We start from the raw sequence: 27,987 nt of genomic DNA, 5'->3' as shown, positions 1-27,987 counted from the left end.
TTGAAACTTTAATGCATATTAATGTGCAAAAATATCGGGTTTGACTTTGATGCACCGATCAGCCTGGAGTATTTACTGCAGATCAGATTCTTGTCCAGCTATTCATTGTTGCAGTTGGAATTAAATTCCAACATTTAAATGGACATAGATTCAGTATCATAAAAAAAAATTAAGCTCTTAAAATTTTGTATTCTAGATATTCAAATTTTGTTAAAATATTATCAGAATTTGAAAATTTTTTGACAAAATTTATGAAATTATGAATTCGTTAGATTACTTTGTGACATATATGGAGATGATCAAAGCGCTGCCATTAACGAAATAAGATAACCTGATGAGAAAGTTTGGTGTTGGATTGGCTGCGTATGATAAAGTACAGAAGATAAAAGCCATTGGTCTGTCAGTGATTCTTCCTTGTACTTGTTTCCTATTTGCCTTTTACATACCCAGAATTTATTTTACCTCAACTTTACTTTACATACCCAGAATTTACTTTGGCAATTTGCTAGCATTCCCGTCACATCCACAGGCAACTTTATCTTATTTATGTGGGCAATCTGTCACCTACTCCCATCGTATTCAGTCTTCTTGCATCTTTGATTGCGGTTAGAAAATATGGGAATGAGCGATTACACACGATACAAATCATATTTGTTGTTTATTATTGATCTCAAAGGTCACATATTTATAGTATTTAGATCACTTATATATCTAGATAATTATACAAGTGACACATAGGAAACTCACAAAACTCACTATTTCTAGATTGACACTTAGGACTCATAATGACAACTCACACGTTACATGGAAGTATTACTTCCAACACGCTCCCTTAATGCTTACATGTAGAAAATGTGAAAAACCCACATTACAGTGATAAATAAATCTTCATGGGATGGTATCACTAGCACTCATATACACTCTGGAATCTCACTCTTTTCTTCCCCGCACTTTCGAGTTTCCCACTTGATCCATTTAATACATAACAGCTTCAGACCATCAAAATGCAAAATCAGAGATGTTTGGGGAGAATATTCTGTTGAGTTTTTTGACTGAACCAGCAATAGAAAGAAATATGGATGTAGTGATGTTATAGTTACTGGTAATTTCTACCACTTTTGGTGCCAGGGAGGAAACAGAGATTACAGCATTGTGGGGAGTTTTAATCTCAGCAAAAGAGCTTAGGATAAACAAAATTCAGATGAATGGAGATAAAAAAAGAATAATTCACTAAGTAAACAATCATACTAATTTCAATTCCCCATAATCGCAAACTGAATGTCGAGGATCCTGGTAAGGACTTTTGATCATATCCACAGAGAGCAGAATTATCCAGTGAACCTCTTATCTAAAAGAAGTATTTCGAAAAAAATAAGTAAATTTTTACTCTTAGAAAAACACAGACCTTCGCCTTCATTTCTGAAAATGTAATGGTTTTAAGCTTCAGTTGGATTAGATAAACACTTTTAACAAAACCCAAACATAGAAATGTATGGGCATAGGAAAGATAGAGAAATATTATAAGATAATATTATGAATAGAAATTGAATTATATACTATCCTTATATTTTTATACAAAGATAACCTTTTGTCTCGATGCAAAAATAAGTCTCTGTTTGTCGCATTTGACAGAGTTAACCTAGAGCGTGTATATCTGTTTTAGCTTTTGCCAATCATTCATTCGGTTATTGTACCTCAAGCACCAAAGTCCCAAAGCTAACTAAAACCAATATGCCCGGCACTGATCCGGCCCCCACCCTTTCTTTTGAGTGGCATTAAAATGGGCGGTGCGAAAAAAAAAGCATACCTTCAATCCAAGAAGCTAACTGTCAGTATTATTTTCCCTAACCTAACCTCCATCCCAGCATTCATATCTGCAGCCGCTTGCATGTACCGAGATGGTTTGAATGTTGGGAAGTGGGAATTGGAATTTCCAACGGTCCCTCCTTGAGTTTAGGTGAAACTTATTACACTCCCGCAGAGATTAACAGGAAACACAAATTAAACCTTGGGCATTAAACTTCAGAATTCATGAACAGTTTCTGTACTCCCAGCAACAAAAAATGATACCCCAACATTTGCAACACAAAAAACCTTCAAAATCAAAGTTTATTAGAAGTTAAAACATGTGATTTCATAGCTGACAACTTATACACGTGATTTAATAAATGTTGTGAACAGAATTTTACATTATAAGATTTGGGCACTTTCAAGTGTAATATATTAGTGAGCGTAATTGTGATAGTAGGGACAAACATTATTATTTTCAGTGTTTAGAGAGTTGTCTATGGAGACGGAGGAATTGGAATTGTTTTCATGATTAAAAGTGATTGAAATTTGGCCAAAAACATTTTAATTTTTTTTGTAGAGTTAGTGATTGAATCATAATTTTGATGGTGGAAATGGATTCAACAGCATCAAAAACTTCTGAGGCATTTAAAATCTAAAAATTTAACCACTGTAACTTAGATTTACGGAAATCCCTTCATAATTTTCTCAAAATATGAAAAGCAGTCTAGTTAGACTACGACATTATTTATTAAAAATTGAAAAAAAGCATCACTCTAACCCAGCAAACAAAAAAAAAGAAAAAACTACCACAAAAAAAAGAAAAACTATTATAAATGTAGAAAACATTTCCCTTATTCTTGAAAACTTTTATTATTATACTTTTCACATGCACTACTCTAGCAATTGATTTGAAGTTTGAATAAATAAATAATATGTTTTTTATTATAATTAAAAAAAAAATTATAAATATTTGACTGGACAAAAAATTTAAGTTTCATCCAGTTCGTCTTTGAAATTACGATTGGTTTTTAACTGCATCTTAATCTAGATAGAGCTGATTCATTGCATCAGATGAGAGGCTAATAATAAATCATAATTTTGTTTTGTTGGTTCACTTTTAAAGAATTGTCTAATTATGCTATATTTTTGTTAGGAAAATAGTAGAAATTTTTATAAAAATTTTTTTTTTTACAAAAAAATTTGAGAAATGTGGGTTACAACTATCAAACTTGAAAATTTTAAATGCCTTTTTTAACGATGTTGAATCCTTTTTTATTATGGAAAAAATGATTCAAACATTCCCATAATAATAATTTAATAATATTCAATCCATTTTTATTATAGAAAAAATAATTTAAACATTCCCATCATAATAATAATAATAATAATAATAATAATAAAATTGAATTGAAAAATACTTTGCCCCAATATTATAACATCCGCCAGCAACGCCCTTTTAAAAGTGCATTAACCATTTAAATCTCCTCATAGGATTAGTCTGCTGGGGCTGTCATTTTTGAAGTGAAGTAATGTAATAAACAGTAATGAAATAGTACATATTCAGATGGACAAACAACTTGAAAGAGGTGGTGATTTTTCCAACACCCCCCCTCAAACGCAACTCGGGGGAATCGAACCTGGGTCTAAACTCTGATACCATGTGGAGGTTTTCAGTTACACCAAAGCCCGTGTTGGTGATTCTTCCAACATGGTGAACTCGACGTGAATCGAACATGCAATGTGAAGGTTTGCTTTTACACCAAAACCTGAAGGTGTTGGTAAATGTTACAAATCAGTATCTAGGATCCCCAGGGTGGAAATTACAGATTCCATAGAGGTGCGGTGATTCTTCCAATACCTCCCCTCAAATGCAACTCGGGGGAATCGAACCTCGGTCTACCATGTGGAGATCCCCAGGGTGGAAATTACAGATTCCATATAGGTGCGGTGATTCTTTCGACACCTCCTGTCACGCCCCTACACCTGCGGTGATCTTCCAACCGCTTCTGGCGAGGTGCGGCATCACCGAACGCTTTCTTTTCACCAATACTCACCTTCGTGGACTACGCCTAATTCACTTGTCCTTACTTAGTTTGTTTTTCTCAACCAAGTAATATGCATTTATCCTTTATACTTAATGAAGCCCATACTCATTCATTATCCATATGCAATTAACCAAGAACATCAACAATTGCAAACAAGTATAAAGGGAGGGGCAACTCCCGAACAGTCTGCCCAACAATATATTATAACAGTTTCTTCAATAGTACATCATCAAGTATACTTGGCAAAACTCCAAGTCTATACTTAGAATAATTTTACAATCAAGGCATAGAACAGCCTTTACAATACTTGTGCCAACTTCACACGGTAGGAGGGTGCTCACCCGAGACACCTAGAACTCCACCTTAAGCTCTGCACAAATCTGCAACTATACCGCACCTCGAACACCCTTGTTCAACCTACGACTTACTCCCGGTAAACTGCGCACTTCACAAGTGGAGCGCATGAGATATGCGCACTCCTCTTTTCTGCGCACTTCTTTACCCCTTGTCCAATGCGTAGGAGAAAGTGCGAGTTGATTGCTTGTTCTCCAAATGAACTTGCGTCCTCCAATATATACACAAGTCTTGGTTAACGTATGGGGTGTGCACGCCTTAAGGCCGACCCCCAAACATATGATAACATGCCCATTGGATGACTCTTGCAAGTCGGCTTGCAAGTCATTACACCAACGCATATATATCGTATCCTCTCCAAGTGTTGTCGCATATGTTTATCCTTCGTCGCATTTTCGTCGCATGTGGAGCGCCCGCCCGTCGCAAGTCTGCCCGCCCGTCGCACCGATGTGCGCCCGCCGTGCCCGTGCGCCCGTCGCACCCGACGCTCAACCGCCCGAGTTTGCGAAGACCTTACATCCTCCTCCACCTGAAATCATTGTCGTCCTCGACAACATACCATCTCGGTAACCATCCACCAAGATCATCATCAACCATGATGTCAACTCCTCCACATAAGGCAAACATCCCTGCAACATATGTAGAACTCCATCTCCATCATGTCTCACCTTAGTGACTAACTGCCACCAAGATAACCATACCAAGGTATACACCTCTACGGTATGTCCTCCATCAGATATCATCTTGATCCATGATCATCGACCCCTTTGCCATAATCTCTACTGCAACATCTCGTGTCGAACTCATCATGTGTCACCATGTGAACCTCTGTCATGATACTCCAACAAAACGCCAACACATCTCTGCACACTTCGCGACCCCATGTCTGAACTAGTTGGGTAGCTAATCCAACTGTCATGCTCAAATCATGAGAGTGAACATCCTCATGCCATCATCTGTTGTTCCTCAAACATCTGCCACATCCTTGACTCATCAAGAATCTATCTCCATAATCCATGCTCAGGTCCATGGAAACTCCATCCATCTGCAACATGTCATGATGCTTGATGCCAAGCCATCCCTGCACCATCAATCATACCTGCTCCATATGTCTAAGGGACTCACTGCCATGAGCAGCTAACAATGAGCCCCATCTTCTTATCCATCTAAGAAGATGTAGAGGGAGTAGAGCCTGAAGGCTCTCCCTCACTAATCAACTCAATCCATCTATCAGGATCCTCAATCTCCATCCTTTGTAGATAAGCAACCCGGTCTTCCTTCTGGACATCCGGCCTCATATGTACCTCCTCATCATCATCATCATCCTCCACCAACTCTAGCCTTCTTGTCAAATCCAAGATGCTATCTGAAAGTGATCTAATGACCAATGACTGCTCCACAAGCTTTGCCTCAATAGTGGACAACCGCTTGTTCACCTTCTCCTTATCCTCCATTTGCATCACTCCTAATTTACAATCAGGCCTTGTCACACCAATGGTTGGAACACCAATGGGTACATCTTCCCTTCCATCATAAATGTAGAGCTTCCTCAAATGTGGTACAACCATAGCCTCAAATTGTTTCATGAATTCCATCCCCAATACAGCTTCATAGTCATCAATCCGCACTATAGTGAAGTCCACCTTCCCGGTCCATTCACCAAGTGTAGTGTCCACCCTCTCAGCTATACCAAGAATCTCCATAGGAGGAGAATTCACTGTCTTCATTTGTGCCTTTGCCGGTACAAATTTCAGCCCAATTCTTCTCGCAGTATCTTCACTCATGAAGTTGTGAGAAGCCCCACTATCCACCATAGTGAGTATATCAGCACCTCCAACCTTCATCTGAACATACTCCAATCTGTTCCTCTCAGGATCCCTCCTAGAGACCACCTCCGTAGTAGCAGAAGCACCAAGTATCTGCATCATCCCCACAGAAGCACCTTCATTTCTCGCATCAGATTGTGCAATAGCAGCCACCTTTGGTTTAGAAGGACAATTCTTCACCGTATGTGGTCCAGCACATATCCAACACTTCAAGGCTTTCTTCGTCTTCGAACTATCATCCGATTTCGAAGCATCTTCCTTCTTCTTATCTTTCGGTTTCTCGGACTTCTTCTTCCTATCATCAGAAGTCTCATCATAATGCTCCACCAACCTGTCAACAGCAGCAAAAGCTTCTTCAAGTGTCCTAATCTTCTGCCTCTTCACTTCATTGCGTGCCCAAGGCTTCAACCCAATAATGAAGTTGAACACCTTGTCCCTTTCCGCCATGTCAGGAAGTTCCAGAGTTGCACTTGCAAACTCCCGCTGATATGCTTGTAGGCTTCCGGTCTGCTTTATGTACTTAATCTTCGTCCTTGCTTCCCATGTTTCATCCTGAGGACTAAAATGAGTCTGCAAAGCCTTCTTCATGTCATCCCACGAAGTAATGTCATCAGCACTACCATTGGCAATTTGATCTAACCTCCTTCGCCACCACATCTTAGCATTCTTTGTTAAGAATTGAGCAGCTACCTTGACCTTTGTCTCATCATCAGATAGACCCAACCGTTCCAAGTATTGCTCCATGTCCCATAGGAAGTTGCCAAGAGTCTTCACATTCCTTGTGCCATCATAAGATTCTGGTTCTTTGACCTTTACATGAGGTACTCCTCCACCTGAGTTATGCCTCACTGCCTTCTTCAACACCGCTATCTCATCCTTGGCTTCGTCAAGAGTTTTCCTCAAGTTCACGATCTCTGCAAGACCCCGATCCCTAAAGTTCATACAACACAAAGAAAAAGTTTTTTAACATGTTGAAAATATGTGATGCACATTAAAAGCTTAAAGAGGGACAAAATATATGATATGGCAACAACATGAGGCCCACAACTAGTGGGGGACAAATTAGCCAAGTCATCAATTAGTGTTGGAAGTCCATGAATTAGCAAAAAGGCTTCCAAAATCAATTTTAAAATGTAACAGATTCTCTAAAGTGTAGGTGGGAATAAAATTGCCACATGGGATAGCTCTTGTCCCCCACGTTCTCCCACTTTCTTCCACTAAACAGTCAATCAAAAATAAGTCTACGCAAATCAGCAAACAACAATTTGTTTCAAGCTTATACGCGCATGGTGAATTAATTAAAAGTTCCACGCAGCTAGACAAATTATCTCCATGCTTGACAAAGATACCTCCACGCAGATTTGGAGATCAGTTCATAGTCGAATAACTCTTGGAGAGATCACGGATTTGAGGGATAGTTTAGTCAAGTCTTAAGTGGAGTGTATCTCCACATGGGTCTACATGGTTTTACTTTGGATTTGTCAACAGTTAACTGCCCACACGTTGGCAGATTTAAAAATGAGTACACAGACCTATATTAGTGGTGTATAACAATAATCAAAACTTTGGTTTGGTGGTAGTTTACAATAGTGAATTGATGGGATTTAAACTCTCCCTTATCTCTACTCATACTCACATCTGGCAATAGAAATATGGTACGCTAATCTTCAAGAGAAACACATGCAACATTTAGAAGTGTACGCTTCCAGTGAAAGATGCCACCTACAATAGTTTGGAAACACATGGGACAGTCATCTCTCCACATGTAGCTTAACCTCTTCATTGGGATTGACATTTATGAGCCACTTGTTTGATGGATTGGTGATTTGGATTGACTCGCATTTTCCTATTTAAATGAGCTTTGGCTCTCATATTGTAGGTTGTTACTAGCTATTGTGCTTGCAGAAGCGTTGTTTCCTTGTACACTTTCAAAAATACCAATAAATACTTTGGGGTTTCATTCATGATGTGTTCCTCCTTTTCGAGTGTGATGAATTGTTGATCATTGGTATAATTCCTTTTACTCATGATTTGATCTAATATGTTTTCATATGCTCTTGTGGATTTGTTAATGTAGAGCTATCTTGCATTGACATTTGATTTAGAAGTATGCCCTAGGTATAGAATTCTCTAGTTGGTTTCAAATAAATCTCTAGAGTTTCTTATCGTTGTTTATTACTAAATATATATGGAGCTAATTCTAGATTGAAGTTTTATAAAGGAAACATCTTGTCGGGATGAAAGAAGCAAGTGTTAGGGGAAGTATTTGGAGAGACCAACCCACTCTTGATACATTCTCAAAGGAGCTCTGATTTTTTCTTTAAGCCTTTATAGTCTTATCTTACAAAATGGTTTTTTAGGGATTTCAGGACATAGCTTGTACACAAGCCAAGTCAATTTTATTTAAATCATTTATCTCAAACTCTTGTGCTCATATTGATTTTATTTTTCTATTGAAAAACATGTTGAAAATTAGGCAAGGATAAGGGTCTTGCTCTAATTCCTTGGTATAATTTTGTAGAATATTTGTAGATGTGATTTGCTAACATTTCTCTCTATTTTCCACTAATTTTGAGGGTCGGTTTTGCACAGAAAAATCATAGTTTTTTTTTTTACACCCTTTGTTCATATTTGTTAGCAGTATTGAGGGATTGCATGTTCGAAAACTACTAACACTTGTTGCAGACCCTTAGCGCTGATTTTGGAGCTATTGAAGACTGATTTTTCTGTTGGTCGTGAGCTAACAAGGGGCAGCCTTCATCTCTGTTGGGACGTGGGCATTTGGAAGAAACTTTCACCTTGTTTCCCTTGCATAAGGGCTACCATATATCTCTGTTGAAGGGAAGATCATTCGCTGTCCCAAAATTCTGTCATAACAACCATCAAATCTGCCCTTTTCTCTTCCTTTGTTGGCAGATTTCATCATCTCAAGAGGCTAGATTTCCAAGACATTATTTTGAGGAATTTCTCTTGTATTCCATTGCCAAAGTTTTGTGAAATCCTGTCATTACTTTCTCAAGAAAGGAGGTCTAGTGTTCAAGTTTCAAGCAATTATTGTGAAGACTCTCCTTGAAGTTTAGTTGAGGACTTTGAAGGGCCCTTTTCTCATTGTAATATTAATAAAAGATATAATTTGTTTGGGGGAGCTTGGGATTTCTCCCATGGTATCCTATCTCCCCATTTAGAGGGAGGCTTCTCTTGGGTGGATTGACTTTGCATGGTTTAAACTTTCACACTTCATTCATTTGCATGCATCTTTAAATTGTTCAACACTCACATTAATTCTTGGGATTAACATATTTTTCTCATTTCTGTCTCTTTACTTGACAAAGTGATTCATAAGTTATTTTGGAGTATGTTTATTTGGAAGCAATATTGCAATTTCACATTTGGTTACTTTCTTTCAAGCATTTTGTGAAGTATACAACTCCATTTAAATTTCTTGTCAAGTATCATTTAGATAATTCCATTCTAATTTTCTTTGAACTTGCTAATACAAGTTACTTTAAGCATTGTCATTTTACATTTACTCAAGCATCTTACTCAAGATTATTTTCAAGAATCTCTAGAATCAATCTCCAACTTAAGTTGGTTGCATAGACTCTAGGGACCCTCCACCCCTATTGACTCCTCGCCGTGAGATCCGGATCTCCAGGCGAGGGTGAGCTCTTGGGATAGGAGTTCAATTGAAACTTTGTTTTAGAATACAAGTAATAAAATAAACCAAGAGCACATCTACGTCACAACTTAACTTTACTTGCAAATGCAATTCTCATATTTATGCTATCTTGGATTTATTTGAGTCTTATCTGCATATATCATTTTTATTTCAAGAAGCATTTATTTTATTATGAAAGTATTGTGAATTCCTTTATTTTTGCAACTATTAGCTTTGCTTGTACTTGGAATATTCTCATTGGTGCAACACTATGTCAAGTTACTTCAAGTATTTTCTACTTTGATGATCATTTAGCTCATGAGTAATTGATGTTATTATCTTGTTACTTGAGGATTTTCTTCCAAGTACCATTTTATTTGTAGTTGCAAGTGATATTTATATGCTCATCTTGATCTTGACTTGTTTTGTAGGATTACTTGTTTGTTTCCTTTGAGCAAGAGTTTATTTTGAGGCAGTTATTAAGGCACTAGTTTTACATGCTTATATTTGAATTATGCGTTGATGATCATTGAGAATATATTTCATTTCATATCTTGTATTTCCCATCATACTTGTTGAACTTGCTCATAATCTTGAATTAATCCAATTTAACTCTAACAACTCTCCTAGAAACTCATATCACTTTTAACTTAACTTTTCATTAGGGACCACCCCCCTTAGCTAACCTAGGAGATAGCTCAAATGGAGATAATCGGGGTTAGTGTGACATCCTGTTAAGTCCCTATACTACTAGTGTAACCCCTTATTGTTATTAGTATAACCCCCTTATTATATTAGTATGTCCATGCAGTCCCCATATTGTTATTATTGTGCCCCATAGAAGCCCACTATTGTTATTATTGTGCCCTAACATTATTATTGTTATGTCAGCTCTGATTATATTATGACCCCTTAGACTCCTATATAAGGAAAGGAGGTCTTGTCATTTGTGTCATCCAAGAATTGTTCATTTTGTGTAATGTAAAGGAGGTTTCCCCCTCAAAGAGGCTGAATTCTACAGTGTTCAACTATCTTTTCTATCATTTTGTGAGTTGGTTTCATAACATTTGGTATCAGAGCTTTGGATTCTAGGGTTTCGCTGCTCCAAATAGGTCATCGTGGAATTTTCGCTATAACTTTTTTCTGCGATGTTTCGAAAGCGAAAAAAAAAAAAAAAAAAAAAAATCCCATTTGAGACGAAATTGCGTTGAACCTCGGGTCTGAATTTCAGAGCTTTTCACGCAATATTTGCGGAGATATGATTTGAGGAATTTGGTCTTTGTGTAGACTCTTGAATTACATTCTAAATAGGTGACCCTGGGAAAATCGTCATAACTTTTGTTTTGATCATTAGATTGAAATTTCGTAAGAAGTTATAGAAAGAGGACGGATTGTAGTTTCCTGTGTATACTTTTCAGATTCGAAGGTCAAAACAGTGACACGTGGAACTTCATACAAGTTAGCTCTTCTAAAAAGGTATATAATCAGGTCATCTTGGGAGATTGCGCATAACTCTTTCTTGGAGAATCCAATTTTGATAAGACTGGTGGCATTGGTAAGAGGAAACAAAGGACTACTACTGATCACAATTTCAGAGCTGGAAGAGCCAAAATTACATAGTTATAGTCGTTTCAAGATCGAGCTCCTAAAATCAAGAAAAGGCGATATGAGGAAGTTTGATGGCAAGGATCCGGTAAATTGGATACTATAGATGGAGCAATATTTCAATCTACATGAGGTGCAACTATTACAAAAGGTATGTATTGCATCTTCATATTTAGAACCGGATCAATTTTTATGGTATAAAGGGCTTTGTTCTCATAAACCACTTGTTACGTGGTCAATTTTCACGAAGGAAATGATAGCAAATTATGAGGATATAAAGAGAAACTCCTTCTTTAGCCAATTGATAAATCTCAAACAAAAGGGTTCAATGGAAGAGCACATTGAGGACTTTCAAAAATTGAATAGAAGGGTAAATTATATTCCAAAGAAGCAAAGGATTGATGTCTTCATAGGGACTTTAAAGGATAACGTTCAACATGAGTTTCGTTTTTGGGAACCTGATTCCTTGGAGGAGGCATTCAAGTTGGCAAGAAAAATTGAAAGCGAAATTATGGAAATAAGGAATCCCACCACTCATGACTATAATTATGGAAGTGTTTCTTCTCCTATCCTTCCACAACCTACAAGGCTTACACCACAGCAATTGGAAGAAAAAATAGAAAAATGACTTTGTTACAATTGTGATAGAAAATGCACTAACGGTCATAAGTGTGTTGAGAAGAAATTATTTTACAGAGTATGAAGAGGAGGAAGAAAAGGATAAAGAAACATCAAAAGAAGAGGATATACGCCAGGACCCAAGCCCAAAGAAAGAAGAAATGAATCCAACCATATCTTGTAAAGCATTGGCAAGAATTACCACTCAAACTCTCAAGAGAAGGACATATCAAGAAGAAAAAGGTTCAAGAAGTGAAAGATCACATCGAGAAAGAAGAAATGAATCCAACCATATCTTGTAATGCATTGGTTGGAATTACTACTCCTCAAACTATCAAGATAGAAGGACGTATCAAGAAGAAAAATGTTCAAGAAGTGAAAGATCACATCGAGCATCAAGAAATGAAGCTGACCATATCTTGTAAAGCATTGGAAGAAATTACCACTCCTCAAACTCTCAAGATAGAAGGACATATCAAGAAGAAAAAGGTTCAAGCAGTGAAAGATCACATTGAGCATCAACAACAAGCTCTCCAACTTTTAAAGGATAACACCACTTTGGTGTAGAATCAAATGAAACAACAGGTAGATCAACATCGCAGTGAAAAAAGTTTTGATGTAGGTGATTGGGTATTTTTATGGCTACATCTCAAGTAAACTATTTATGAGAAGGAAATGGAAATACTACATGCACTTAAGAAATAGCGACCTTATCCAATGGGAAGACACTTCAAGAAATATTTTTTTGTAGATGCACTCTCAAGAAAGGATGAGGATGTGGAAGCATTGTTTTGTGCTATTTCTATTATCCAACCAGATTGGATTAACGAAGCAAGGGATGAATGGAAAAAGGATAAAGAAGTGTAGCCACTCATTCAAAAGTTGCAGAATATCCCAATTCAAACAATATTTCCAGAACTTGAAGAGGAAGGAAAAATCATATTGGAACCTGGAGCAGTCACATAAACAAGAACCCAACAGCTAGGAAATCGATCAATTTCACAGTATCTCATCAAGTGGAAGAACTTACCCGCTGAATATTCCACATGGGAGGACAAGAATTTATACAGAAACATCAAGAACTACTCAAGTGTTGAGGACAACATTTTTTGAAGGAGAGGGGCATGTTAAGTCCCTATACTACTAGTGTAACCCCTTATTTTTATTAGTACAACCCCCTTATTATATTGTTGTGCCCATGTAGTCCCCATATTGTTATTATTGTGCCCCATAGAAGCCCACTATTGTTATTATTGTGCCCTAACATTATTATTTTTATGTCATATATAGTTATATTATGACCCCTTAGACTCCTACATATAGAAAGGAGGTCTTGTCATTTGTATCATCCAAGAATTGTTCATTTTTTGTAATGTAAAGGAGGTTGCCCCCTCGAATAGGCTGAATTCTAAGGCTTTCAACTATCTTTTCTATCTTTTTGTGAGATGGTTTCATAACACATCCCCTTCTCTGAGTTCTCTTCCACCAAACACACCTTATGGGGTTGAAGGTCTTTCCCACTGACTTGTAGGTAGTTTTAAGGGACAGGTGATAACAGATCCCAAACCACCAAATTGGGCCTACCCTAAAATGGGCCCTATAAGCCAATAAATCCATTTTTTTCCACACATAAGTCACCAAAATAAATGAAAAAATATATAATGATCCATTTTAGATTGATTTTAGTTGAAAGTATTTACTCATTCAAACATATTTCATTATGTAGGTCTTTTGTTGATAAAAGATTTAGGGAGAAAAATTATAGCAACAAGTGCAAGGGAAACACATCTCAAGAAGAGAACAAGGTAATTACTTGATGTCTTGATATTATAGTAATATATTTGAGTTATTAATGGGTTTAAATGATGTGTATTGATTAATGTGTGTCATGCAAAGTAAAAACTTGAAAAAACTAGATAAGATTGTTCACAACTTGAGTGGAAAATAACATAATAGTTTTATAAAAATATTGCAAATAATGGAATTAGGTAAATCCAAAGATGACCAACATGAAGTTTTTCTTTTACATTTCACTAGTAGTATACTTTATAATGATAATACCTAACATGTTTAAACATTCAATTTCACATATGTTGAATGTTGTGCAAAGAACATCAATGATGGGAAAAAATAACTCGTGAGAAGAAATAATTTTATAATACAAGGGATATGATGGATAGATGTTATTTTTAGATGAAATACAAAGATGACTCTAGTGAATCCAAGAATAAAATTATATTTAAAATTTGAAGGCATTTTTGGAGCAATGGACGAGACCTATGAAATTTGCAAGAACAAAAGAGAATAACAAAAAGGAAACAAGTAGAATGTTTCTATAATATCTATATATGAGTGAAAAAATTTACTAAATTAAGGATTTTTCTATATTTACTTCATACAAGTATTATTCAATTTTTATTCTTATTTTTATTTTTGCTTTTAAGGAGGATTAAAATAAAAAATAAAGCGTTGATATTACTTATGATCAACCTCTCTTAACAAGTACCAAATTAACTCTGGAACAAGGGAAAAAATATCCATTTTTATCAAATATATTTCCATAGTTGGAGGGAGATTTGAAAGATGGCCTATATATAGCCTATACATGAGCATAACCTATTAAAACAAAACTAAAGCAATAGAGCTAAGGGTAGAAGAAGGACAGGGAGAAGGGAAGGTAGATCATCTAAATGAGATAGTTAAAGAAATAAGAAACACTGAATCATAGGAAGATTTATCCCAAAAATGATGTGCATCAAATGTATCTAATGAAGTCAAATATTTTTATGTGTATTTAGTGAGTTTTTATTGATTGACATACTCATTTTCAATTTCCTTGTGTTGTAAAAAAAAAAAAACATAACTCATTCGACAAGGTGTTTAAGCAACAAAGGGTCGATTACAAAATTTGTGTGGAGTACTTTACTTTTCCTCACTTAGCATTTCACACTTTCTAGTGTTTTTTATAATTTAATTAAACTTGCAATTATGTATGCATGTTTTCTACAAGGTGCTCCCATACAAAGAAGAGACATTTGAACTATGTATGGTTTGTAAGTATATATTTTAGCATCAACGTTTTATTAAGTAATTTGTAAATAGGTGTGTTGCTTTACATCCCTATTTTATAAATATTGAAAAAGAAAAGAAATTAATTATATCTATAATTTATAATCACATATAAAACTCATAGGAAAAAAAGTATGGAGCGGAGTCTAGGCAAGATATGTTGATTTCAAAATCATATGAACCATTATATGCATTGCTCCATTTAATAACTAATGCACATTAATGCAATTTTATGCAATTTTATACATTTCACACATTGGTGCATTGGAATCATTGTTATGAACTATACATGTTATTTTATAAAATGCACTAGTGCACGTTGAATATATGAGCACTAGTATGCATGAGATTATAGCACATACTAATGTGTTTTACATGTATGCATGCAACAAATGTGTTTTACATGTATGCATGCAACAACGGTAAGAACTATAATAAATGCACTAAGAATCCCTAGTATAATATCAACAACATTCCTTTCAATGCTACAATCATTTTTGTCATTATTGTTATCATTACTATTACCAAATTTTTCAATGGGAAAGGATATATATGTACACATTGGTGCTTAAAAATATTAGAGCATTGGTTCTTTATAATGTATAATATGCAATTATATGTATGAAAGAGTGGTGCACCAATACACCATACTATAAAGAAGTGCACATGTGGAAATACCTTCACTAACATTGTTGGCCATCTATATTTTCTAGCTATAATAAAATTACACCAAAACCTATGAAAAAACATTTGCTTTCATTACTAGAGAATTTTGCAAAGTTTTTGTTTGTTTGTTTGTTTGTTTTGTTTTGTTTTTTCTTCTTCGAAACTTGTAATACTAAAAATCCCTACTAAAGTCACCATTTATTAGCATTTTCCTTGTAATAAACTAATAGATTTCACTTGCTTAATGATCCATAAACTATCATGCATATTCCGCTGGAGAATTCATCATAATGAATCCAATAAAAATAGGTTTAAATGTATGCTTTGATGGTTAATTTCCTTATATTCCAAATTTATAATACATTATTTTTTGCACATTTTTTGTTTATGCATGTAATAGATAAAAATTGGAAAACATAGAACAATATAATACAAGCACACACCAACCACAATGAACATAAGATATGTTTTGGAAAACCATTATGGGATAAAACTCTTAGAAGGTGAGGTTGCTCTCCTCTCTTTTGTCTAGAATGAAAATAGTGCAAGTACAAAGGAGAAGGCACTCTTTATGGAGTCACTTGAGACATGTGGCCTGTTAAGGTACTATAGGACACTAGACCCCCTCTATTATGATCTCTTTCTCTCTGCTACTCTACTCTAATATGGAACACAAGACAATAAAAATGAATTGAACGCCTTTTCCTCCTAGTGGCCTAGTTATAACAGAGCCCAACACCCAACTAGGAGTCATGTTTGACTCCTTCAACTCTCAACTAGAGTTATAAATTTGACCCTTTTAGAGTTGTATTCATAGTCTTCATGTGGATCTCCCATTTTGCATGAGTAATGGGGTTGACATAGCATCCTCCCAAACCACGGTGGTCAAACATGGTAGATCGACTTGTAGGAGGCATAACTTTCTCATACGAGCTCCAATTGAGGAAATTATTGTGACTTTGGAAATGTATCAACGTGTAGTATATATAATCTTGGCTCATAGTAAGTTTGGGACAACAAAGAGTTGTTATTTAAGGTCTTATAATGGCTTCATAAGTGTGTATGAGTTTTAGATTTTGGTTCACTATATTTTCAGAGATATGATCCACGGAAGTTAGGGTTTTTGTAGGCTCCAGAATTCAATCTCAAACAGACGACCTAGAGAAAATCGTCATAACTTTCTCTCCGAGAATCGGATTTGAATTTCGTAAAAATTGGATGAAATCGAATGGACTGTAGTTTTTCTTGTATCCTTTTTAGGACCAAAGGTCGAAACAGTGACATGTGGAACTTCGTACAAGTTTTCTCTACTGAACTAGTCGATAATCAAGTCATCATGGGAGATTGGGCATAACTTTTTCTTGAAGAATCCAATCTTGGTTTGACTTGTAGGATTGGGAAGAAGACTCAAAGGGATAGCATAGGAAAAAATTTCAGACCTTGGAGATCCGAAATTACATAGATATAACAGTTTAAATATAGAACTCCTAACAATCAAGAAAAAAATGTGTATTTTCTAATTTTGCATAACTTATGTTTGAAAAATAAGTTTGAAGTGAATCAAAGGGAATATTTAATCATAGATATCAGTATTTGGTTCTAATATTCCTCCCAAACAAAATAATTTTACACCCATTAAGCCCTCAAAAATCTCTACTATGACACATGAAAAGGAATAATTGCAACATGATATATCAAAATTATAGGACCAAGTGCAACAAATTACGCTCTCACAAAGAGCAACCAAATATGACATGGATGGCTTAAAAGGGGACATGGATGGTATAAAAGGAAACATGGAGGTTTTTAAATTAGATATGGATGTAATAAATACCAAGTTGGAAGGGTTGCCAAAGTTGTTGCAAGAAAGGCTTCCCAATGATGACAAGGTAATCCATGAAAATCATGATGAGGCAAAAAGGAATATGAATTATGATTTTAGAGACTCTAATGTGGGATTTAAGAACCACCACATTCCAAATATAGATATGAGGAAGTTTGATGAAAAGGATCCGATAACATGGATACTACAAATGGAGAAATATTTTGATCTACATGATGTGCAACCCTCACAAAAGGTATGTATTGCATCGTTATATTTAGAACCCAATTAGTTTATATGGTATGGATGACTTTGTTCTTGTAAACCACTTGTCACTTGGTTCATTTTTATGGAGGAAATAATAGCACATTATGAAGATACAAAAACCAACACCTTCTTTAGCCAATTAATAAATCTTAAACAAAAGGGTTCAATGGCGAAGCACATTGAAGACTACCAAAAAGTGAATATTAGGGTAATTGATATTCTAGAGGAGCATAGGATTGATGTCTTCATAGGGACTTTAAAAGATAACATCCAACATGAGGTTCACCTTTGGAAACCTAATTCATTGGAGAAGGCATTCAGGGTGGCAATAAAACTTGAAAGAAAAACTATGGCAACAAGGAAGTCTACCACTCACAACTATAAAGATGGAAGTGTTGTTGATCCTAGTATTCCACAACCTAAATGGTTGACACCACAAAAATTATAGGAAAAAAGAGCAAAAGGGATTTGTTATAGTTGTGATATAAAATACACTAAAGGTCATAAGTGTGCTGAGAAGAAATTATTCTACATAGATTGTGAAGAGGAGGAAGAAAAGGAACAAGAAACATCAAAAGAGGATGATATACACCAAGAACCAATCATACAGAAAGAATAAATAAATACTACCATATCTTGTAATGCATTGGCAATAATTACCACTCCTTAAAATCTCAAGATAGAAGGATATATCAAGAAGAAAAAGGTAATAGCTTTCAATCATTCGGGTAGTACCCATAATTTTATTTATTGTAAGGTAGACAAGGAATTGAATTGCTTCCTATATCCAACACCAGAGTGTCAATAATTGGTTGCAAATGGAGGAATTATAAATTTCTCTAGAAAGTACCATAATATCAAGCTAAGCATGGGGAATTATGTATTGAATATTCCTATGATTTCCATTCCAATGGGTGGTGTTGATGTCGTACTTGGATTCTAATGGTTACAATATTTGGGGACGATATATTTTAATTTCAAGAACATTTATTGAAATTTTTTTGGGATAGGTAGTTGAATTAAGGGGTATCACAGGGAAACCCAAAAAGATGGTCATCTCTAATGGCATGACAAAGCTTTTGAATAAATAACAACAGGGTGTAATTGCACAATTATGCTCACTAGAGGTTCATATATCGAAATCATGTATTTCTCTAGATCTCCAAAAAGTATTGGAAAATCATTCCAAGGTATTTGAGACTCCCAAAGGCCTCCCACCTATTTGTGATCAGGATCATGTTGTTCATTTTATTCCAGTAATTTTTCCTCCAAACATCATACCTTACATATATCCCTATGCCCAAAAGAGTGAAATTGAATGTATGGTGGTAGAAATGCTAGAGGCTAGTATAATTCAACCTAGTCAAAGTTATTTCTCTACTCTAGTAGTATTGGTACACAAGAAGGATGGATCATGGTGTATGTGTCCAAATTATAGGGAGCCCACAAAGCTCATTATTAAAGATAAATTTCCCATTCTTGTCATTGATGAATTTTTGGATGAATTACATGGAGAAATTTACTTCACCAAGTTGGATCTTCATTAAGGATAACATCAAATTAGAATGAAGACTGAAGGCATTCCGAAAATAACATTCAAAACTCATGAGGATCATTATGAAATTTTTGGTCATGCCTTTTGGCCTTACTAATGCATCTTCCACATTTCAAGGTTTGATGAATTCCATTTTGAAACCCTTCCTTAGAAAATTTGTGTTAGTATTTTTTGATGATATACTAATCTACAACAAGTCTTGGAAGGACCATGTTCAACATGTTGACAAGGTGCTCAAACCATTGGAGGAGAAACAATTATATGAAAAAACCTCCAAATATTTATTTGGAGTACAGGAGGTGGAATGTTTGGGTCATATTATATCTCATGAGGGTGTTAAGGTAGACCCTAACTAAACTAAAGCCATTAAAGAAAGGGAAATCCCCACAACCATAAAGCATCTTTGAGGATTTCTCAGGTTGATAGGGTATTATCACAAGTTTGTTAAGAATTACGGGAGAATAGCAACAACTCTAACAACATTACTGAAGAAAGATGCATTTTCTTGGACTTCAAAGGAAACTAAGGCCTTTGAACATCTTAAAGAGGCAATGTGCCAAGCACTGATCTTAGCTACGCTAGACTTCACTAAAACCTTTATTGTGGAATGTCATGCCTTAGGAAATGGAATTGGTGTTGTTTTAATGCAAGAAGGAAGACCCATTTCTTTCGAAAGTCATCCAATCAAAGGAAAGTATTTACACAAACCTATTTATGAGAAGGAAATGTTGTAAATACTACATGCATTAAAGCAATGGAGACCTTACCTAATAGGAAGGCACTTCCAAGTAAAAACGGATCATGATAGTCTTAAATAATTTTTGGAACAAAGATTATCTTCAGAAAAGCAACAAAAATGGGTCACAAATATGTTGGGTTCTGACTTTGAAATCATCTACAAAAAAGGGAAGAAAAATGTTGTTGCAGATGCACTCTTAAGAAAGGATGAGGACGTGCAAGCGTTGCTTTCTTCCATTTCTATTATCTAACCTGATATGATAACCAACCCAAGGGATGAATGGAAGAATGACGAAGAGGTGTGTACACTCATTCAAAAGTTGCGACAAGATCTCAGTACATCTAACACGATTAGCTGGAAAAATGATTCATTATGGTACAAATATCACTTATGTCTTTGTAATAATTCCCAACTCAAGCATAATATTCTTTTGGAATTGAACATCTTCACTTTAGGAGGACACTCGGGATTTTTAAAAACTTACCACAAGGTCAAGTTTTTTTTTTTAGTATGGCCTTAAATTTGATATTCAAAAGTTTGTAGCAAAATGTTTGGTTTGCCAACAAAATAAAGTTGAGACAATTAAGACCCCAGGTTTGTTACAACCTTTATCCATTCCAAGTTAGCATTTGGAGGGGGTCCCAATGGATTTTATCATAGGCTTTCCCAAGTTTGAAGGAAATAATGTCATCATGGTTGTAGTTGATAGACTTACCAAGTATGCACACTTTTGCGCGTTATCTCATCCTTTAAAGCTAGTACAGTTGCTACTGCATTTATGGAAACAATTTAAAAGCTACATGGAAACCCAAAGATTATTCTAAGTGATAGAGATCCCATTTTCACTATAAATTTTTGGACAAAATTATTTTCTTGTCTTAGTACTCAATTATCTCAAAGCTCATCTTATCATCCTCAATCTGAAAGGAAAACTGAGATAGTGAAAAAATGTTAGGAAGGATATCTTTGTTTCTTTGTATATGAATGGTGGTATAACACTTCCTTCCATACTGCAGCAAAAATGACCCCATTTATGGCACTTTATGGATATCATCCACCATCCATCACATCATCTTTAAGAGAAAATTATAAGGTTTAAGCAGTGAAATATTGTAATAGCCCTGGTGAAAATTCCATGTAATAAAAGTTAATAAAAGAAAAATAATAACCACGGTTGATGGGACACTTATTCCAAGCTGAATGTTGGGAAATACATCCTAGTGTGGGTGTTAATTTGGTTATTAATGGATAAATAAATTGGCAAAGGAAATAGATAAGACTTTGGAAAGGAAAAACATCATTTTTGGCACATTTAATTATGAAAAGAATGGAAATTAGGAGAAAGGGAGGTGAAAGGTCACAGGTTGCATGTGAGGAGGAAAATGAAGGAAAATAATAGGAAATGGAGAAAATAGAGGCCTCATTCATAAAAGGGCTTCTGAGGACCAGTTGGTAACCTTTTGTTAGTTCAGTGTTGGAGCTCTCTTTCATTATTCTCTCTCTCTCTCTATCATAGTCTTGGTTTTCTTGGAGCACTCTTGGAGAGTGTGGCATACTTGGATTTTGGAGCAAGAAGGCCAAGGAAGAGTAGGAAAGTGCAATAGGACATCGAGATCAGTAGCTACATTGGATTTTCATGCAGGTATCGAGTTGCATGTATGTTTTCCTCACTATCTTTGGCATGCATGGAATATGCATGTGGTTTGTTGATTGTGATTTGTCATGGGCCTGGAGGATGGCTGGGATTGACAGTGGATTGCCTAGCCTTGTCATTTCCTAGATAGGCATGGTGATTGTGGATTTGTTTTCCTTTTTTGTTTTGGTTGGTTCTCATGTTTCCTTAGCTTGGGTTGATTTAATAGTCCTGGAAGCCCTGGTTGGACAAATGCTCTAGAAGCCTTGGAAGGGTTGGATAGAGACCAATGTGATGAAGGTTTTTTGATGTACAACCGTGAGGTGGAATCACTATTTGATGGGTTGAGGTGGAAGGCCTCTAGAAGCCTTGGATGATTTTGGATTGATGTGTTCTTTGGGATCCCACATTCATGCTTGGAATATGGCACAAGGGTGAATGATTGAAGAGATATTTGGCTCAGCCATTCTACGATCAGGTGGAATTTGGAAAACCCATCTCGGGTTTAGATTTTGCATCATCAATATGAGGTTATTTATCCTTGTATTTCTATGAGTATTATACTGGCTTATATGTGGTTTATATGGTTGTGATTTCATTGATATTTATGTTGTTTCTATGATGGGTATATATGTGTTTTATGACAGTAGCTATGTATGGCTCTCATCGTGTTTTTACTTGTAAATGAATAATCAATGTATCTATGACCTAATGGATGAAATGGAAGGTAATATGTTGAGGCATCAGTGTCTCTTAGCGATTCTCAGCTAAGTATGAGACCCATATGCTCAGACCTATTATTTACACCTATAGATTACATATTCGTGATATATTTGACAAAATGCATGCCATGGCTAGTAGGGGTCCAGTCAAGGTCTCATTCAAGTGATTGCATTTATACTCTCATTGCCTTGTTATTTTATTGTTCTAAAGATGTGATTCAGTTCTGGGCAGTGACCTGGGCTACGGGCCTAAAAAAGTGGCTCAAATCCTGGGGATGCTGGCACAGAACTATGCAAAAGAGTCCCTGGACACTTTGTAGGCATGTGAGAGCGTCTAGAGGTCCCTGGACGCTAGCATGCCCATAGCATGAGAGCGTCCAAAGGTCAAGTGGTCCAAAATATCAGTGGGACCCAGGGGCTGGTTGGCAGAAAGGTTGGATTTGTTCCTGAGGGTCCTAAGGCTGATGTTGAATGTTTGTATGATGTGTTTCCATCGGTTCCACTTCCTTAACATGACTTAGGAGTTTGAATCATATCATAGTGGCCTCTCGTCACATGTTTACCTTGACTGGCTGGTTTCTTGGGTAGATGTGGGAGGATGGTGTTACAAGGATCACATTGAGCAACAACAACAAGTTATCCAACTCTTAAAGGATAACCTCAGTCTAGTGCAGAATTGAATGAAGCAACAAGCAAATCAACATCACAGTGAAATAAGTTTTGATGTAGGTGACTAGATATTTTTATGGCTACAACCATACAAACAAATGTCCCTTAATCAAACTAAGAAGGATAACAAATTATCACCCAATTACTATGGTCCTTACACGGTGTTGCAAAATATTGGTACCATGTCATACAAATTGGAGTTGCCTGCATCTTCCCGAGTACACCCAGTTTTCAATGTTTCATGCTTAAAGAAGGTTATCGGTGACAACCTCGAAGTTCAAACAGTATTTTAAAAACTTGACAAAGAAGTAAAAATCATATTTGAGCCTAAAGTAGTAATGGAAACAAGATACCGAAAGCTACAGAATCGATTAATTTCAGAGTATATCATTAAGTGGAAGAACTTACCCATTGAATATTCAACATGGGAGGATGATACTTTTATACAGAAGCATCTAGAACTACTCAAGCGTTGAGGACAACACTTTTTTGAAGGAAAGGGGCATGTTAGGTCCCTATAATACTAGTGTATTCCCCTTATTTTTATTGTTAGTGTAGTCCCCTATTGTTATTGTTGTGCCCATGTATCCCCCATGTTGTTATTATTGTGCCCCATAGAAGCCCACTATTGTTATTGTTGTGCCCTTACATTATTATTGTTATTTAGGCTCTGATTATATTGTGACCCATTAGACTCCTATATATACCAAGGAGGTCTTATCATTTATGTAATGTAAAGGAGGTTTCCCCATCAAAGAGGCTAATTTTTAAGTCATTGATCTATCTTTTCTTCTATTTTGTGAGTTGGTTGCATAACACTGCCTTGGATAATTTCACAAGGTAGAGAGGAAAATATTTAAGAAGGATGGGTTGTCTTGGTAGAAGGGTTCATAGTTGAAATCAACCAACATGAGAGTGGGGCAAGGAGCTGACAAAACAACATCCCCACCACAACTTAGAAAATATAAAATCACCATGGTCAAGAATGAATTCAGGGGCGCCACGCAACCAAAAATGGTTGCAATTATGTAATGGGGATGATTATCACACACCACGCAAGGGGAGACGAGAATTCACTCAAGGGGGGATGACACCCCATGCACTGCAAGAAAGAGAGGCATTCACAAAGGGGGAATTCGTAGGTAGTGAAGGGAGAACAATAGAGAGAATGAAAGTGAAAGGAAGGAAAGCCACACAGAGAGGTTTCACAAAAGCATTAATTGCGCTACAGAGGAGGAAAGAAAACATAACATAGGAGGAAACGAGCACATAGCGCTATGTTGCTACCAAAAGGCAAGAAGCATAATAAACATTTGGTTGAGAAATGGGAGGTGAAAGAAAATCTTCTAGGTGAGGACAGTAGTCTATAGGTTTCATGTAAGACTGGAGGGTGGAGATGGCTTTCTATGGATTCCCTTGAAATCTTGGGTGGAGACTTGTTGCTTGGATTCCTTATATGGAGAGTTCTTTAGCCCTCCTCTGCTTGTTTTATGGTTCATATAATGGGTTCTATATTCCCAGGATTGGGTGGAACCATTATTTGAATTTTTTTATGGTAAGCATGACAAACCTCTGGATTCCCTCATTTGGTTTTGGGTGGAGGTGAGCCTCTAGATTCCTAGATTTGGCCTGTAACAGTAGAGCCACATCTTATTATTGAAGTAATTGAAGGGTAGAGGTGGTGGACCTATATATTTCCCAGTGAGATATTGACTACAAGACATAGCTGGTGGGTGGACGTGGATGGTCCTCTGGAGTCCCTGTTTTAGTTGGTTGTTTTGGTTAAATCCCTTAAGCACTCATCCTCAAGATTTAGAATCTAGCTAGGGGTGACTATTGTAAGAAAGGCTTGGTTGCAGTGTGTCTAAAGTTGTGTGGAGAGATGAAGTCCCAATCTCAGTTACCTCATTCAATCCATCAAATATAAGTGTCTTCTTATGACTCTCATGTCCTGAATGTTTTATGCCTATTTAACAGATTGTTTTGCCCTGGTTTGTATGTTGAGGAATGAGATGTTCCTATGTAAATGAGCATTGTTGTCTTAAAGTCATGGATATGGAATGACTTAGATTCATGTGTTAAGTTGAGCATAATCCTAGTCTAAATAGCTTGTATGTAAGGACTATGTGAATTTGGTAAGTGCTTGATTCAGAACCATGGTTCATGTGCTTGAATATCAAATAGATGGGTGAATCTCTACAATGATTGTTCTTTGTCAAAAGAATGGCTAATAGGTTTTCTTTCTCATCTGTCAGCCCAGGAAGGCTAGAAATATGGCATAGGGTAATGTGTTGGTTGAATGCCTATGTTACTGTCGAGGAATGTTAATTTCCTATGTGTATAAATAATGCTAACTGTTGTGCAAATGATGAGGGATGGTTGATCCTTGGAGACTAATATATTAATGCCTATTCATGTCCTATATATATATATATATATATATATATATATATATATATATATATATATATATATATATATATATATATATATATATATATATACATATATATACATATATATATATATATATATATATATATATATATATATATATACATATATATATATATATATATATATATATGTATATGTATATATATATATATATGTATATACATATATATATAGAGAGATATGTATATACATATATATCTCTCTCTATATATATATATGTATATACATATATATATATAGATATACATATACATATATACATATATATATGTATATGTATGTATATATATATATATATATGTATATATATATATATATATATATATATATATATATATATATATATATATATATATATATATATAAACTGATAATTGCTTGAGCTAATACTTAGGAGTGGGTTACTCTTGTATTTATCATGTCTTTAAATAGGTCTAAATGGCTGTGTATAGAAGAGATAGACCAATCTTCATTAATTGAATGGATGTTGCATTAAAATGATTTATGTTAGGTTCCAACCCTAACCCCTTTATTTATGTAATAAGCCCAATGGGCCAAGTCAAATTCATAGTTAGTTAGAGAGCCAATAAATCCCGCATTAATAATTGTAAGTGGTTGACCCACATTAGAGAAAAGGACCACAGTTAGTTGTAAATGGGCCATAATAAATAAATAAAGTGGTTAACTTGTGTTATGCAAGGGACCACTAGTAGTTAGGGTTTTGGATGTCATTTGGCTATAAATAGTCTTAGTTAATAAAGAAAATATCATCAAGTCTTATTGCAATTAAGCTTTGCTCTGTTGGAAATTACCCCCTCGAAGAGGCAAGTGAACATTGGATTTGTTTCTGAATAATAAAATACTTTGTTGTTTTTCTCATTTCATTTGATAATTTTGTGTTCTAGGCTATATTTCTTCATATTTTTGGTATTCTTGATTTCTTGTAGGTTAAGAGCATAACAAGTGGTATCAAAGCACTTTCCAGAGCTAGTTGTACCTCTAAATTTCACAAAAAAATGTTAGGCTAGAGATGTGTTCCGACGTCTTTAAACCACAGGATCTGTCGTTGAGCGCATAAACCTGCAAATTTGGGGAGGCATCCATGTAGGAAATACAAGAAGTTGCATGCTTGTTAGACTCCCTTGTAACCCCTATGGGTATGTTGACGGTATTGGACCCGCCAATATATCAGGGGATATCCCTGATAAGAAGTCCCAACTAGACCTCAGACCATTTGGTGTAGGAGTCCCAGTAGTAGGTCATATGGTATCTCCTTGACCGCAGTTCTGCGCGGAGGCAATTAAGATGTCCTTATTGGTAGCAAGGGTGTGACATGCGCAACAAGCCAAGGAAGGTGCATGAATGGTTATAACACATGGAAAGTGAGGTGAGTGCACCCCTTGGAAACCTGTGGAAGCACGCAGCTTGGAAGGGAACACACGAGTGAAGATGCATCACAAAATGGAAAGCAAGTAAGCTAACAATCCAAAGTGATGGTTAAACCAACATCACATCTCAGTAAGATTCATACATACTTATACAGAAAGAGTCCATACATGCATGCATAAGCAAACATATACATATATCATTAGAGTAACCAAGATAGCTAAAATACAATAAAATCATATGCATGAAATGTGTTGGCTCTGTTATATTAAAAGTGAAAGTTCCAATCATATAATACACCCATGACCAACCACTAGTCTCGATAATGGAATGTTACAATCACTGTCGCCTGCTCCTCCAAAGAGATGTATTAGCTCTGCACTGTGGAGAAGCAAAGGCTCGTTACAATACTCTCCAAGCTTTCTCTAAGATACTCCTATCAGAAGCTTGGCTGACCAAAAGCCTTTAAAATGAGTTATGAGGTACTATATATAGAAAAGGGTGTGGTGACCCTTGAAATTCCCCTTTGTGACTTTTCATCTACAATCATGACTCTTCAACTACTCTATGACTGTTACATTCGACTATCGACACTTGAACTTCCACTTGACAAGATGTTACATACAATCTACACATGTACCCATGTGAGACAAAATAGGCTTGAGTAATCCATGCAAGACATCACTATGACTCAGAAAACTATGGGAAGACCAACTCTTCGACATCCTCATGATGGTCGACAATGGCGAACTGATGCCAACCTTGGTAGTCTGCGATGGTGTCTATGTACTCTGTGGTCACATCTTTCTGGAAACAAACTCTTGCCTATGTTACATCTAGGTACATTTCTTTGGATCCTCTGTCCAACTCGTCTGATAACATGCGCATCATTGTCTTGAGTGTGGCCGAACTAGCGACATATTGATGCATAGTGTCTGCACTGATTTCCAAGCCTACGTTGGTGGCTATGTTCATCAAATTTTCAAGCACGAGTCTAGATCCAGTCAGACTTTTGCCTTTGCCTTTGCCTCGGTGAGTGTCCCAATAGATGGGATCACATGTGCGTGCACAACAACATCCATGCTTCTGAACACCCATGCATGGG

This window comes from Pinus tabuliformis, chromosome 6 (assembly GCF_031772625.1).
Source record: "Pinus tabuliformis cultivar Carrire ecotype Pingquan chromosome 6, CPIR1, whole genome shotgun sequence".
NCBI classification, from domain to species: Eukaryota; Viridiplantae; Streptophyta; class Pinopsida; order Pinales; family Pinaceae; genus Pinus; species Pinus tabuliformis.
The sequence above is the reverse complement of the archived record's forward strand: the minus strand, read 5'-3'. Positions refer to the sequence as shown.